Source organism: Hemiscyllium ocellatum, chromosome 22 (genome assembly GCF_020745735.1).
Source record: "Hemiscyllium ocellatum isolate sHemOce1 chromosome 22, sHemOce1.pat.X.cur, whole genome shotgun sequence".
In the NCBI taxonomy this organism is placed as follows: domain Eukaryota; kingdom Metazoa; phylum Chordata; class Chondrichthyes; order Orectolobiformes; family Hemiscylliidae; genus Hemiscyllium; species Hemiscyllium ocellatum.
The window spans coordinates 35,173,210-35,188,519 of NC_083422.1; positions in this window are offsets into that span (position 1 = coordinate 35,173,210).

Here is a 15,310-nt window from a genome sequence, read left to right on the forward strand (position 1 = left end):
TCAAAAGAGACAAAAGTGCTGACAACTCAAAGGATCAGCTTCTAGTTAAGCCAAAAGTGAAGTAACAAGGTCGATGTAATGAGAAAGCAACAAAAGTATATACACCAAACAGAGAGAAAAATGGCAAGAGCTGTGGATGACCACATAAGTTCATAGAAAGAAGAAAATATGCCACATTTGGAACAATTGGCGGAGTTTGTAAAAAGGAAATCACAGAGAAAAGTTGTGCAGAACAAAGGAAAAATATGTTGCTCAAGTCACCACAGCCATAGCAACAGAGCAAAAAGGTACCAAAAGAAGCCTAGAATGCCGCATAGCCTGGAATATACCAGTGCTTGAGTTTGTGTGAGTTTGAGAACATGATAAATATAGAAATTATACAATTGCCTGTAATGTTAGGATGCAACAGTTCAAAGACAAAACAAATATACACAACTATACAAATCAGGAAGAGGGTGAGAACTAAGCCCACAACAATAAATCAAGAGATGAAGGTTGATATCAAAATGAAAAGTAATGTCCTGCTTACCAATCTCAATTATGAGTCTTGCCAGCTGACTTTGTGAAGTGCTCTTTCATTACCACAGTAGGTACATCATCCTTCCCACCTTTCCTGACTATTTGGAGAACACAGAAGAAGATTGCTAATTGGTTTGCTCTAAGAAAGAACAATTACAGAAGAGCCATATTGAGGAGTCAGATTCCCTGTCTGGAAATGGTCCTGTAGTTTCCATAGGATGTAATTAAGTAATTTCCCACCCTGGGTACCTGTGGCTCTGTTGATAGAATGTTTTCCTCTCAGTTCAAAGGTCACAAAAGGTAAGTCTTTGGTCTTTTAGATTCAGAAGAGCAAAATGAATATGTATTTCTCACTAAAGACAACTGACACATGAAATCAACCCCTGTGGAGATTTTTCTCCCCTCACTTAACCTTACAAGAAAAACTTTTACATTATTTATCATTAACTTCTCAGAAATCAAGTGAATTCCAAAATGTTTCTCTCTGCTCTCATGTGACTGATAAGAAGCATTTAGAAAGGTACTGAGGAAATGGAAAAAGCAGTCAAAGGCTTAAGAAATTAATTAAATACAGAGTTCCAAAAATATAATAGGTATATAATATCAGAAATATAAAACTCCAAAGAGGAAGGATAGAAGAAATGTTTCAACAAAGACAGAGCCAAACAGTATTGCATTCTTCATGACTGTTACATTCAAACATTACAAACATTACGAAATACAGGACAGATGCAGACATTCAGCCCAACATTCCTGATGAAGAGTTTTTGCCCAAAAAGCCGATTTTCCTGCTCCTCGGATGTTGCCTGACCTGCTGTGCTTTTCCAGCACCACTCTAATCTAGACTCTGGTTTCCAGCATCTGCAGTCCTCACTTTTGCCTATTCAGCCCAACATGTCCATACCTCATTTATGGTCCACAAGAGCCTTTCGTTCATCTAACCCACCAACTTTTGCTCCTTTTCCTTTCTCCCTCATATATCGATTAAATTTGACCTTAAATACATCAATACTATTCACTGCAATTACTCCCTGAGGAAGAGTAAGTTCTGACTAGGTTAAGATTGAGAGTAAGCAAGCTTCTCCTAAATTCCGTATGAGATGTAAATATTGGTTTTGTTTTGCATGAAAGTGGAAACACCTTCTCTCCATTGAACCCTTATGTAATGTTAAATATGGCAGCAATGAACTTTGGAGGAAAAAAGTCAAAACAATGGCCCCTAGTAAAAGGGGGAAAGACAGACAAAGGTAGCGAGCACACGGTCTGTAAGTGAGAGAGAGAAGAAACTTACACTGCTAACTGACACAGCAGTGAATCTGAGCAGTTACTGTCTTTGCTGTTTGAATTCATGTATCAATGGACATTGGAGTGTGTCTAGGAAAACTTAAAAAACAGCAAAATTCACAACTGATCTTGAATGAATCTGTTTGGGAGAGGTCACAGCACCGAAACAGATACGTGAATAGTTTTGAGTATAGCCTTGTTGTAAATCTACAACAGTGAGTAGATTGGGTTATTTCTTGATTATGTTTTTATTGGGATTTGTTTCTTGATTAAATTTTAAAAATATAAGCCATAAGTATTAAGTTAGCCTAGAGCAGTGTTTTGTAGAGCAATAAGACAGTGCTATTTTCTGGGTCTGTGGATTGGAAGGAGCAAAATGGCCTTTAGTAGAGTGATGTGCTCTTCTTGCCAGATGTGGGAGTTTTGAGAGAGCTTATGTGTTACTGAGGGTTATATCTGCAATAAATGTTAGTTACAAATCCTGTCAAATCAAATCGATCTGTTAGAGGCATTGAGGAATTTACAAGAGCTAGGAGGTGTGATGAATGGCAGTTATAGGAAGGGCGAAAAGTCACAGACACAGTCAGGTAGATGGGTTAACTCCAAGAAAAGTAGGAGAAGTAGGCAGGTGGTACAGGAGTCTTCTGTGACTATCCCCATTTCAAACAAGTATGCTGTTTTGGAAAATGAAGGGGGTGATGGACTTTCAGGGGAATGTAGCATGAACAACCAAGTTTCTGATATCTAGACAGGCTCCAATGTAGAGAGGAGTATGGCGAGTTCCAAGCATCGATTTGTGTTAGGGGACCTCTCTGGTCAGAGGCACAGACAGACATATCTGTGGCCAGCAGGAAAAATCAGAATGGTGTGTTGTTTCCCAGCTGCAAGGATCAAGGATATCTTGAGTTAGGCAGGAATTTAAAAAGGAGGTCCTCGATGGTAGTAATATCTGATTACTCCTGGTGATACCAGCTAGTGAGGGTAGGAATAGGAGGATAGAGCAGATGAATGTGTGGCTGAGAAGCTGGTGCAGGTGAGAAGGGTTCACACTTTTGGATCATTGGAATCTCTTCTGGGGTAGAAGTAACCTGTACAAGAAGGAGGATTGCATCTGAATTGGAAGGGGACTAATACACTGGCAGGAAGATTTGCTACAGCTGCTTGGGAGGATTTAAACTAATAAGAAGGCGGGGAAACAGACCCAGGGAGATAGTGAGGAAAGAGATCAATCTGAGACTGGTACAGTTGAGAAAAGAAGTGAGTCAAACAGTCAGGACAGGCAGGGACAAAGCAAAGAACAAGGTAGGACTGCAAATTAAACTGCATTTCTTTCAATGCAAGAGGCTTAACAGGGAAGGCAGATGAACTCAGGGCATGGTTAGGAGCATGAGATTGGGATATCATAGCAATTACAGAAACATGGCTCAGGGATGGATAGGACTGGCAGCTTATTGTTCCAGGATAGAAAGAGAGGAGGGGGAGTAGCATTTTTGATAATGGGTTGCATTACAGCTGTACTTAGGGAGGATATTCCCGGAAATACATCCAGGGAGTTTTTTGGTTGGAACTGAGAAATAGGAGAGGGATGATCACCTGATTGGGATTATATTATAGACCCCCTAATTGTCAGCAGGAAATTGAGAAACAAATTTGAAAGGAAATCTCAGTTATCTGTAAGAATAATAGTGTAGTTATTGTAGATTTTAACTTTTCAAACATAGACCGGGACTGCCATAGTGTTATGGGTTAAGATGGAGAGGATTTTGAGTGTACAAGAAAATTTTGAGTCAGTATGTGGATGTACCTATTAGAGAAGGTGCAAAATTTGACCTATTCTTGGAAAATAAGGCAGGGCAGGTGACTGAGGTGTCAGTGGGGGACTACTTAGGGGCCAGCGACCATAATTCGATTTGTTTTAACATAGTGATGGAAAAGGATAGATTGGATCTAACAGTTGAAGTTCTAAATTGAAGGAAGGCTAATTTTGATGGTATTAGGCAAGAACTTTCAAAAGCTGACTGGGGGCAGATATTTGGAAGTAAAGGGATGGCTGGAAAATGGGAAGTCTTTAGAAATGAGATAACGAGAATCCAGAGACAATATTTTCCTGTTAGGGTGAAATGAAAGGCTGGTAGATAGAGGGAATGCTGGATGACTAAAGAAATTGAGGGTTTGGTTAAGAAAAAGAAGGAAGCATATGCCAGGTATAGACAAGATACATCAAATGAATCCTTAGAAGCGTATAAAGGGAATAGGAGTATACTTAAGAGGGAAATCAGGAGGGCAAAAAGGGGACATCAGATAACTTTGGCAAATAGGGTTAAGGAGAATCCACAGGGTTTTTACAAATATATCAAGGCCAAAATGGTAATGAGGGAGAGAATAGAGTCCCGCAAAGATCAGCAAGGCAGCATTTGTGCAGAGCCGCAAGTGATGGGGAAATACTGAGTATTTTGCATCAGTGTTAACTGTGAAGAAGAACATGGAAGCTATAGAATGTGGGGAAATAGATGGTGATATTTTGAAAAATGTCCATATTACAGAGGTGGTGGTGCAGGATACCTTGAAACTTATAAATGTGGATAATTCCCAAGGACCTGATCAGGTGTACCCTAGAATTCTGTGTGGGGAGCTAGGGAAGTGATTGCTGAGCCCCTTGCTGAGATATTTGTATCATCAAAGGTCACAGGTGAATTGCCGGAAGACTGGAGGTTGGCTAATGTGGAGCCATTATTTAAGAAAGGTGGTAAGGACAAGCCAGGGAACTATGAACTGGTGAGCCTGACATCAGTGGTGAGCAGATTGTTGGAGGGAATCCTGAGGGACAGGATTTACACGTATTTGGAAAGGCAAGGACTGATTAGGGATAGTCAACATGACTTAGTGCGTGGGAAATCATTGAGTTTGATTGAGTTTATTTTTTCAAAAGCAAAGAGGATTGAGAGCAGAACGGTGGACATGATTTATATAGACTTCAGTAAGGTATTTGAGATTCCCTATGGGAGACTGGTGAGCAAAGTTAGATCTCACGGGATTTAGCGAGAACTAGCCATTTGGATGCAGAACTGGCTCAAAGGTAGAAGACAGAGGGTGATGGTAGAGGGTTGTTTTTCAGAGTAGAGGCCTGTGACCAGTGGAGTACACAAGGATCAGTGCTGGGTCCACTACTTTTCATCATTATATAAATGATTTGCATATGAACATAGTAGATATAGTTAGTAAGTTTGCAGATTACACCAAAATTGGAGGTGTAGTGGACAGCGAAGAAGGTTACCTTAGATCTCCAAATCATACCTTAGATTACAACAGAATCTTGATCAGATAGGCCAATGGACTGAAGAGTGGCATATGGGGTTTAATTTAGATAAATGTGAGATGCTGCATTCTGGGAAACCAAGTCTTAGCAGGACTTGTACACTTAATAATGAGGACGTAGGGAGTGTTGCTGAACAAAGACCTTGGAGTGCAGGTCCCTGCTAAATATGTAATTGTACAGACCTGTATATATGAATGATTTCTCTGTCTCTGTATACCAAGAAATGGAATGTTTACGGATGTATGGCATGACCAATTGTACAGATCATCAAAATATTTTATGAATAAAGTATGTTTTTAGAATTAAAAAAAAAGACCTTGGAGTGTAGGTTCATAGCTCCTTGAAAGTGGAGTCACATGTAGATAGGAGAGTGACGAAGGCATTTGGTATGCTTTCCTTTATTGGTCAGAGTATTGAGTACAGGAGTTGGGAGGTCATGTTGTGGCTGTACAGGTCGTTGGTAAGGCCATTTTTGGAATATTGCGTGCAATTCTGGTCTCATTCCTATCAGAAGGATGATGTGAAAGTTGAAAGGGTTCAAAAAAGATTTAAGAATGTTGCCAGGGTTGGAGGATTTGAGCTATATGGAGAGACAGAATAGGCTGGGGCTGTTTTCCCTGGAGTTCCGGAGGTTGAGTGATGACCTTACAGAGTTTATAAAATCAAGGGGCATAGATAGGATAAATAGACAAGGTCTTTTCTCTGTAGTGGGGGGAGTCCACAACTAGAGGGCATAGGTTTAGAGTGAGAGGGGAAGATTTAAAAGAGACCTAAGGGGCAACTTTTTCACGTGGAGGGTGGTACATGTATGGAATGAGCTACCAGAGGCTGTGGTGGAGGCTGGTACAATTGCAACATTTAAAAGGCACCTGGATGGGTATATGAACAGAAAGGGTTTAGAGGAATGTGGGCCAAGTGCTGGCAAATGAGACTAGATTAGGTTGGGATATCTGATCGGCATGGACAAGTTGGACCGAAGGTTTGTTTCTGTGCTGTACATCTCTATGACTCTCTGACTCTGTGAGGAGGTCTTTCCTCGAGAACAGAGTCAAAATCTGTTCAATTTTTCCTAATAGTTGTCACCTTTCATTTGTGGTATCCTTCAATGTTTTTGCAACTTTTCTAAAACCTACATATCTGTTTCCTATATTGGAAATTAGAATTGTATACAAGATTTTCAGTGAGTTCAGAACAAAGTTCACAGAAACATAGAATTTTGTTAATATTGATTTTGCTTTGTGAAAAGATGTTATTGTTACTGAGTGCCAATCTCCTGCCTTTTTACCATACCTCTGCACATCATTACTACCCAAAAGAGCATCCAATGCTCTGTTGAATATCTTAATTGAACCTGCCATCATCACATTTCTGGTTTATTTCTTACTCTAACAACTATACCTTCTTGTTCTTGTTTATTTTACAAGCAGAAACAGCTTTCCCCTCTTCTCTGCCCAGGCAGCTCATGATTTGGTAAACTTCAAAGCAAATCTCCTCTCAAGCTTCTCTCCAGGAGGACAGTACCAGTTTTTACAATCTATCCTCATAGCTGATGTTTCTCATACCTGGCACCATTTTAGTAAATCACATTCACATCTTTCCTATCATATACCAGTCATAGCAGTAGTCCAGACAACACTCCAGCTGAGATCTGTACGGGTTCAACATCACCTGCTTGCTCTTGTCCTCTATGTCCTTATTACTAAAACCAAGAACATATTTATTTATTTTGCTCACCACGTGTTCTAACACAGTAAATGACCTGTGCATATAATCAGCGTGGGGGTTTTGGCAGAAAGGGGTGGGGAGGGAAATGTATCCCTGGTGGTGGGGCCTTTTTGTAGGTGGCGGAAATGTCGGCGGATGATTATCACTTAGTCCCTCTGCTCCAGCACCTCTTTAGAATTATACTCCCTGTTTTATATTGAATTTCAGTGTTCTTCTGACCAAAGTGCATCACCTCAACCTTCTTGACATTGAACTCATCCATTGCCTATTCATCCGCTCCACCTTGTCAATGTCCTTCAGGAGTTCCACACTATTGTCCCCACAGTTTATAATTCTTCCAAGTTTAGAGTCAGCTGCAAACTTGGAAGCTGTTCCCAGCACACCAACATCCAGGTCAGGATATTCCAGGAAAAGCAAGGGTCTCAATATTGACTCCTGGGGAACTCCACTACACACCTTCCTCCAGCCCAAAGAATAGAGACATAAGAGTACAAAAGCCAGAAAGGCTTGATGAACCTTGAGAAAATATTGTTTCATGTCACCTGAAGTTTCGTGTCCATTTCTGGGCACTCCACTTTTTTATATTCATTCATAGGTTGTGGATGTGTCTGTTTGAGACAACATGTATTGCTTACTCCTAATTTCCCAAAGGGCAGTTGAGTGTCAGCCACATTGCTGTTGGTCTGAAGTCACATGTAGGTCAGATCAGGTAAGGATGGCAGTTACTTTGCCTGAACAACATTAGTGAACCAGATGTGTTTTTCCAACAATGGTTCCATGGTCATTCCATTAAAGATGAAACTAACTGGAGAGCCTATGGGGGAGGAAGGTAGGGTGGGGGGAGGGTTCAGATGCACCGACATGGAGAAGACAGTACTGACATTGCAAGGACAGTCAGCAGCCCATTGTTGGGGCTGTGATCAATGGGAGGGCTGTGTGTTGCTGTCAAAGATTAGGGTATCCTCATACCTGATCCCCTTATTCCATACGTTTTTCAGACATAGAAGGTGCAAACATACATCTCTTAATTATGCCACTTTATTACATCATATCTTTGCGTCTTCCTGCTTTCAGATTCCTTGGAAATGTAACATTGGAGCAACAGCAGGAAGTCAATGATGATGACATACCAAACCTCGATTTCACATTCACAACCACTCACTCAGAGATTGATACTGCAAGTAATTTATAGAATAACCTAGGGAATGATCAATACATGATTAAGATGCCAGCTACACGTCCCCTGCAGCAATGGAGGGGGCTCTGATTAAGACTTGAATCGAGCAGGCGGAGGAGTGTTTCAATATGGGTGAATATTTGATTCTCATATGGAATGTGATGTGGTATGGAATTTTTATTTGTGGTGGCTCTTATTTTATCATTGTGGCCAAGCAGGTGTAGAGACGGGGAGTTGATAGAAAAAAGGTAGGTCTGTTGAACAGGAATTTAGAGTTGTACGTACTGGTATATAGCACTCAGATGAGTTCACAGACAACCAGTCATAAAGCAGCTTTATATGTAGATCGCATGTCTTTCTTCATCTAGGTTGCCTTTTCCTTTCGTCTTCATCCTCCTTGTGTGCTTCATTCCCCTGAGCCTTGGCTGCTCACTGAATAGATGGTGACAAGGTCTTTCCTCTCATGAGAATGTGGTTGTGCAGCAGACCATTGCTGATCTTCACACACACACACACACACACACACACACACACATAGTAGGGCACCTCCAGAACACCCCAGGTATTGGAAGCAGTTATAAATCAGTAGTCTGATCTTTCTAATCTTGAATGGCAATATTGTAGTCTGTGCACATATGCATGGATTGAGCAATCAACCATGTTGTTAATGAATATCCCTGTTGCCCACTAGCCACTCTGTGGTTTGCTGTAGTGCCTGAAATACAGCTAACATTGTGACTTCCACAGCGTTCAGGCATTGTGATTGCCAATGAGGAAGGCAAGTACTGATTGGCATGGTTTTCTGCCTATAGTGAAACACTAGTTGGATGTTTAAGGAAGCAGAATCCTTTCAATTCCAGCAGGGTTGACATGTGGCATTTTAAAATAATGTGCATGCTTTGAATGGAATCTTGCGCCATGGGGAAGTCTAAAATCCAAGTCAAACCAGATGGTGGCTGTGGCTGTGCTTGCTCCTATCAGGCATGCAAAAATGAAATGTAATAATTTCTCTTTGATGTAGGCAGCCTCAGTGATTTTCTTTATGTAGATGATGACCAGCAAGATGCTGCAAATATTTCCAGCCAAAGATTGGAATGAGGTAAACAACAAAATACTTAGTACTCTAGATACCATTACAGTCCTTGCGTTGAAATTGCAATTGTGGCCACAGAGATCTAAGTGAGCTCTTTCCTCACTGCACAACAGATGACTCACACATTGCCCTTTTGCTGAGATTCATGCAGGTGAATTGATCTCTGAGCCATGGCCATATGTGTGGTATCCTGCTGAGAACCCTTCTTTCCACCCTCCCTCTCCTTTGAGCAGCTGAGCTACTCTGGATGGCTCCTACTTATGCTCCAAGTTATTCTGTATTCCAGGGTACTGCTAACTAATGCTCCCACATCTTGAAGCAAATAGTTTGTGCAGAAGCCTTGAAGTTTGTAAAAGTCTCCTTCCACAAGTTGCACATCACTCCTTGTAGACATTAACCAACTTAAAAAACATACTGTAGGAAGCACCAAACACTTAGAGAATCAAATTAGCAGGGAATGACCATCACCAATAAGAAAATCTGTGCATGGGGCCCTTTCACGTTCAAAGGCATTACCATCACTGAATCCCCCACTATCAACATACATTGGCCAAGTATTAAATTGGACCAGCCATATAAATATTGTGGCTGAAAAAGCAGGTCAGACGCTAAGAATTCTGCAGTAGTAACTCACCTCCTATCACCTCAGTGCCTGCCACCATCCACAAGGCACAGTTAGGGGTACGATGGAATACTCTTCAGTTGACAGGATGAATGCAGCTCTCACAACACTCAAGAAGCATGATCCCATCCAAGACAAAGTAGCTTCTTTGAATGATACCACATTCATCGCTTTTAGTATTCAGTCCTTTCACAACTGATGCACAGTGGCAGCAGTATATACCATCTATATGATGCACTCACCAAGTCTGCCCCAACAGCACCTTCTAAATATGTGATTTTGATCAGCTCAAAGACACGGTAGCTTTTGCTTGGGAACATCATCACCCGCAAGTTCCTGTTCAAGCTACACACCATTCTGACTTGGAAATGTATCACTATTTCTTCACTTCTGCTTGGTCAGAATCTTACACCCCAAGGACTGCAGACAATAAAAAGCAGTTCACTTCCACTTTTTCCACGGCGGCTATGCATAGGCAATGCATGTTGGTCGAGCCAGGAACAGCCACAAGCCATGAACAAACATGAAAAAAGCCAGAAGAAATCAACCAGCAATTTTTATCTTAATGTACCTGATAATTCCTTTAAACAAAGGTAGTGGAGCATTCTTTTTGCTGCTAAACATGAGTCCAGTTACACAAGATTAAGAAAGGGCATTAGCTAAAGTGTTGTGCTCTAAGTTAGGGTGGCACAGTGGCTCAGTAGTTAGCACTGCTGCCTCAGTAAACCAGGGACCCTGGCTCAATTCCAGCCTTAGGCAACTGTCTTTGTGGACTTTGCACATTCTCCCTTGTGTCTGCATGGTTTCCTTCCACAATCTAAAGGTGTGCAGGTTAGGTGGGTTGGTCATGCTAAATTGCCCAAAGTGTCCAAGGGTGTGCAGGCTAGGTGGATTAGCCATGGGAAATGCAGAGTCACAGGGATACTGTGTGTGGGTGAGTCTGGTGGGATGCTGTTTGCAGGTGGGTGTGGACTTGATGGGCTGAATGGCTTGCTTCCACACAGTAGATTTCTGTGACACCATTCATGTCAAAACACCATTGCACACTGATTGTCATCATAATCTACCTCTTCTTTATACATCAGGTAGATGTTCACTTCATGAACACTCATTGCTCTATGGTGCCTAGCAGAATTCACTTTTCCAGTATGAAGGCATATTGCAGGTGTCATTTTAGTGCTTTAATTTAGTCTTACATGTAGCACCCAAAAAGCTAAAAATCCCATTTTTTTGTTCACTATCTTTCTATATTTACATATAGATTTACAATATAAAAACATACACTTGCTGTCTGCCACATTGAAATTTATTTGTCAGATTTAAGGAACGCGCTTTGGTGTTGAACTTCAATTTATATCAGCTATTGACACAAATAAGGTATTTACAGCTCAGAAATAAATCTGAGTTCAGTAGGGTGAACATGTCAATCCACATCATAACTTGGAATGAAGACTGACATTCAGCTTTATCAAAATAATTCCAATCAAAAATGAGCAGTTAGTAACAGTTGTCAACAACAAACAACAGAAGCAGATCAAATTAGTCACAGGGATGGTCCCAGAGGACTGGAGAATTGTTAATGCTGTCCCTTTGTTTAAGAAGGGTAGCAGAGTTAATCTAGATAATTACAGACCTGTGAGCCTGACGTCAGTAATAGGGAAGCTGCTGGAGAAGATACTGAGGGATAGAATATATACCCATTTGGGAAGCACGGTTTTGTACAGGGAAGGTCATGTCTTACAAACATAATAGAATTCTTTGAAGAGGTGACAAAGTTGATTGATGAGGGACGGGATATAGATGTCATACACATGGACTTTGGTAAGGCATTTGATAAGGTTCCCCATCGTCGGCTGATGGAGAAGGTGAAGTCACATGGAATCCAGGGTGTTCTAGCTAGATGGATAGAGAACTGATTAGATTAGATTAGATTACTTTAGATTAGATTACTTACAGTGTGGAAACAGGCCCTTCGGCTCAACAAGTCCACACCGACCCGCCGAAGCGCAACCCACCCATACCCCTACATATACCCCTTACCTAACACTATGGGCAATTTAGCATGGCCAATTCACCTGACCTGCACATCTTTGGACTGTGGGAGGAAACCGGAGCACCCGGAGGAAACCCACGCAGACACGGGGAGAACATGCAAACTCCACACAGTCACTCGCCTGAGGCGGGAACTGAACCCAGGTCTCTGGCACTGTGAGGCAGCAGTGCTAACCACTGTGCCACCGTGCCACCCACAAAGCCGCGACGAAGCGCGCTAACGGCAAGAGCGCTTCACTGGTTGGGCAACAGGAGACAGAGAGTAGTAGTGGAAGGGAGCTTCACAAAATAGAGACCTGTGACCATTGGTGTTCCACAGGGATCCTTGCTGGGACTACTGTTGTTTGTGATACACATAAATGATTTGGAAAAAGGTGTAGGTTGCCTCATTAGCAAATTTGCAGATAACATTAAGATTGATGGAGTAGCAGATAGTGAAGGAGACTGTCAGAGAATACGCAGAACATAGATAGATTGGAGAGTTGGGCAGAGAAATGGCAGATGGAGTTTAATTTACACAAATATGAGATGATGCATTTTGGAAGATTCAATTCTAGGTGATCTATACAGTAAATAGAAAAGTGTTGGGGAAAATTGATGCACAGAGAGATCTGGGTGTTCAGGTCCATTGTTCCCTGAAGGTGGCAATGCAGGTCAGTAGAGTGGTCAAGAAGGCATATGGCATGCTTTCCTTCATGGGATGGGGTATTTAGTACAAGAGTTGGCAGGACATGTTACAGTTGTATAAGACTTTGGTTTGGCCATATTTGGAATACTGCGTACAGTTCTGGTTGCCACATTACCAAAAGAATGTGGATGCTTTGGAGAGGGTGCAGAGTAGGTTCATCAGGATGTTGCCTGGTATGGAGGATGCTAGCTATGAGGAGACGTTGAGTAGACTAGGATTATTTTTATTGGAAAGACAGATGTTGAGTGGGGGACCTGATTGAGGCCTACAGAATCAAGAGATGTGTAGATAAGGTGGATAGTAAGAAACTTTTTCCCAGAGTGAGTGACTCAATTACAACGTGTCACAAGATCAATGTGAGAGGGTGAAGGTTTTGGGAAGATATGCATAGAAAGTTCTTCACGCAGAGGGTGGTGGGTGCCTGGAACATGTTGCCAGCAGAGATAGTAGGGGCAGGAATGATAGCATCATTTAAGATGTATCTGGACAGATACATGAATGGCAGTGAGTAGAGGGATACAGATCCTTAGAAAAAAGGTGGCAGGTTTAGTTAGAGGATCTGGATTGTCACAAGCTTCGAGAGCCGAAGGGTTTGTTCCTGTGCTGTAATTATCTTTGTTCTTTGCTTGTTCTAAATCAGTTGAAATATTCCTTAAAAATTCTTTTTTAAGATTTGGATTTTCCAAACTTCTTAAACTTGCAACGAAATACGGGTTTGAAGAATTCCAAGAGGATAATTAAGCTGCAGAAATGCATTTTCTGAATATGAAGAAGACCTAAGAATATTTTCAGCAAGATATTTGGCTGAGAGATCAAGCCTTGAGTTCATAGTCTTCTCAGAGAATCACTGAAGATATCAGACTAAAGTGGCGTTGTGACTAAAGCTTCCAAATGGTTTAATTATTAGTAGCAAGATAAGCCACTTACCAATGATTGGTAAGACTTGTAGCCTATAAAGCTCACTCTCTTCTCTGCTGTTGTCCTCTGATAGACTGAGGGCTGAGAATTTAAATCCCAGATTAAACTATTATCCACAGGAGTCAGGGCAATCAGAAGGATCCAGTTCTGAAGAAGAGTCACTGGATCCAAAATGTTAACTCTGCTTTCTCTCTGCTGCTAGATCTGCTGAGTTTCTCCAGCAATTTCTGTTTTTGTTTCAGGTTTCCAGCATTCACAATTACATTTTATCAGTTTCATACCCCTGTTGTTCCTTTACAATTCTATATATCCAGCACAAATAACTAAAATTTTGTACAGGTTATGAAGAGAAGCGGAACAAATCCTGCCTTGCTGCAATTCTCCCTCCACACTATGTTATTGGCTATCTTCTTTTATAAAATGATGAGGGCAGAATTGTGCAAGTGGTTGAACTGGAAATTTTAATGAGTTTATTAAAGTAGATTTCTTTCTGATCAATGATTATTAACATTTGTAAATAATCTATGGCCACTTTACAAGAATAAATGGAATCAGAAGGCTATTTGAACTAAGGGTTTTGCTATGTTATCCATGGATTAACTGGGCTACTTGCTTTCTACAAATGACATCATCTGGATTTCAGCAAAGCAGAAGCGAGTACATTCCCTGGAGAAGCAATGCCCTTTTCTGTATAATCCAATTACTGGCCAGATACTTATAAGGTAATTGACAAAACATTAACTATGTTGGTTGGAATTCTACTCGTAGCGTACACAGTCTTGTGAAAAAATTCCACTGTGAATAGATGATTGATTACAGTTTGTCTCCAAATTGTTTGTAAGACCTTATGACTTAAGATTTCTTGTAACATTTCAATCCAATTAATTTTATGAGTTGCAGATTTGCCCTCATTGTCCAAATTACATGTGATTTATATCATTCTTATTTACACCTTCTAATATCTGATCTTGTCCTCTCATTCGAATTTTTTGCCACTAAAAATTCCAAGAATCTCCTTTTGTAACTCAGAGCCCAAGTCCAGATTTATTTTGTTGTGAACCATCCCTAAGATATCAATGCCCTGTAAAGGTGAGTGATGAGTTAAATACCTTTTGTGAGAGTTAACCATGGTGCAGATTTATCTCTTTTATTATTCCGATTTGAATTTTCCTTCCACATTAACACATTGTGTAACTTGTGGTAAAAGGCATGTTTTTCAAAAGCCATCTAAGTAGCCAGTAGCTCCAGAAAAATAATAGCTGCTTAATTGTACAAAACTTGAGTATTGGTTTAAAAGGAGACATGCTGTCAAAGCATTTTGTCATGCCTGCATCTAGACAGAATTGCACAAATATCAAATTTCAGAGGACAGAATAATTTATACTCCACAAAAAAGCAGGGTGCTCACAGACATTAGATTAACTTACTGCAGGAAAAACAATGAAACAAGACAATCTTTGTGTGAAACCTGGCAATTGAAAAGGTGTTCAGATAGCAACACTGCTGCATTTATTAGAATGGAAATACAGCTATGACAATGTCAATCACGATCGAACTTTCTGCTGTGTTAGTGCCGCAGAGAAACGTGATGAAGGGCATCTAACAATCGGTAATTTAGTTTTGACTGCAAATATTTCTGTTATCATTTCTAGAACAATAAAAAGAACAATACTGCACACAAACAGGCTCTTTGCCCCTCCAAGCCTACGCCTCCACATTTTGCCCTTCCATGTTAAACTATCTTCACTTACAGAATCCATATCCCTCTATTCCTTTCCTATTCATGTATGTGTTCAGGTGTTGCTTGAAGGCTGTCTGCTTCCACCACCTTCTCTGGCAGCATGTTCTCGGCACTTGCTATCTTTTCTGTGAAAAACTTGCCTTCTTTTAAACTTCCCCTCTTGCACTTAGTAATT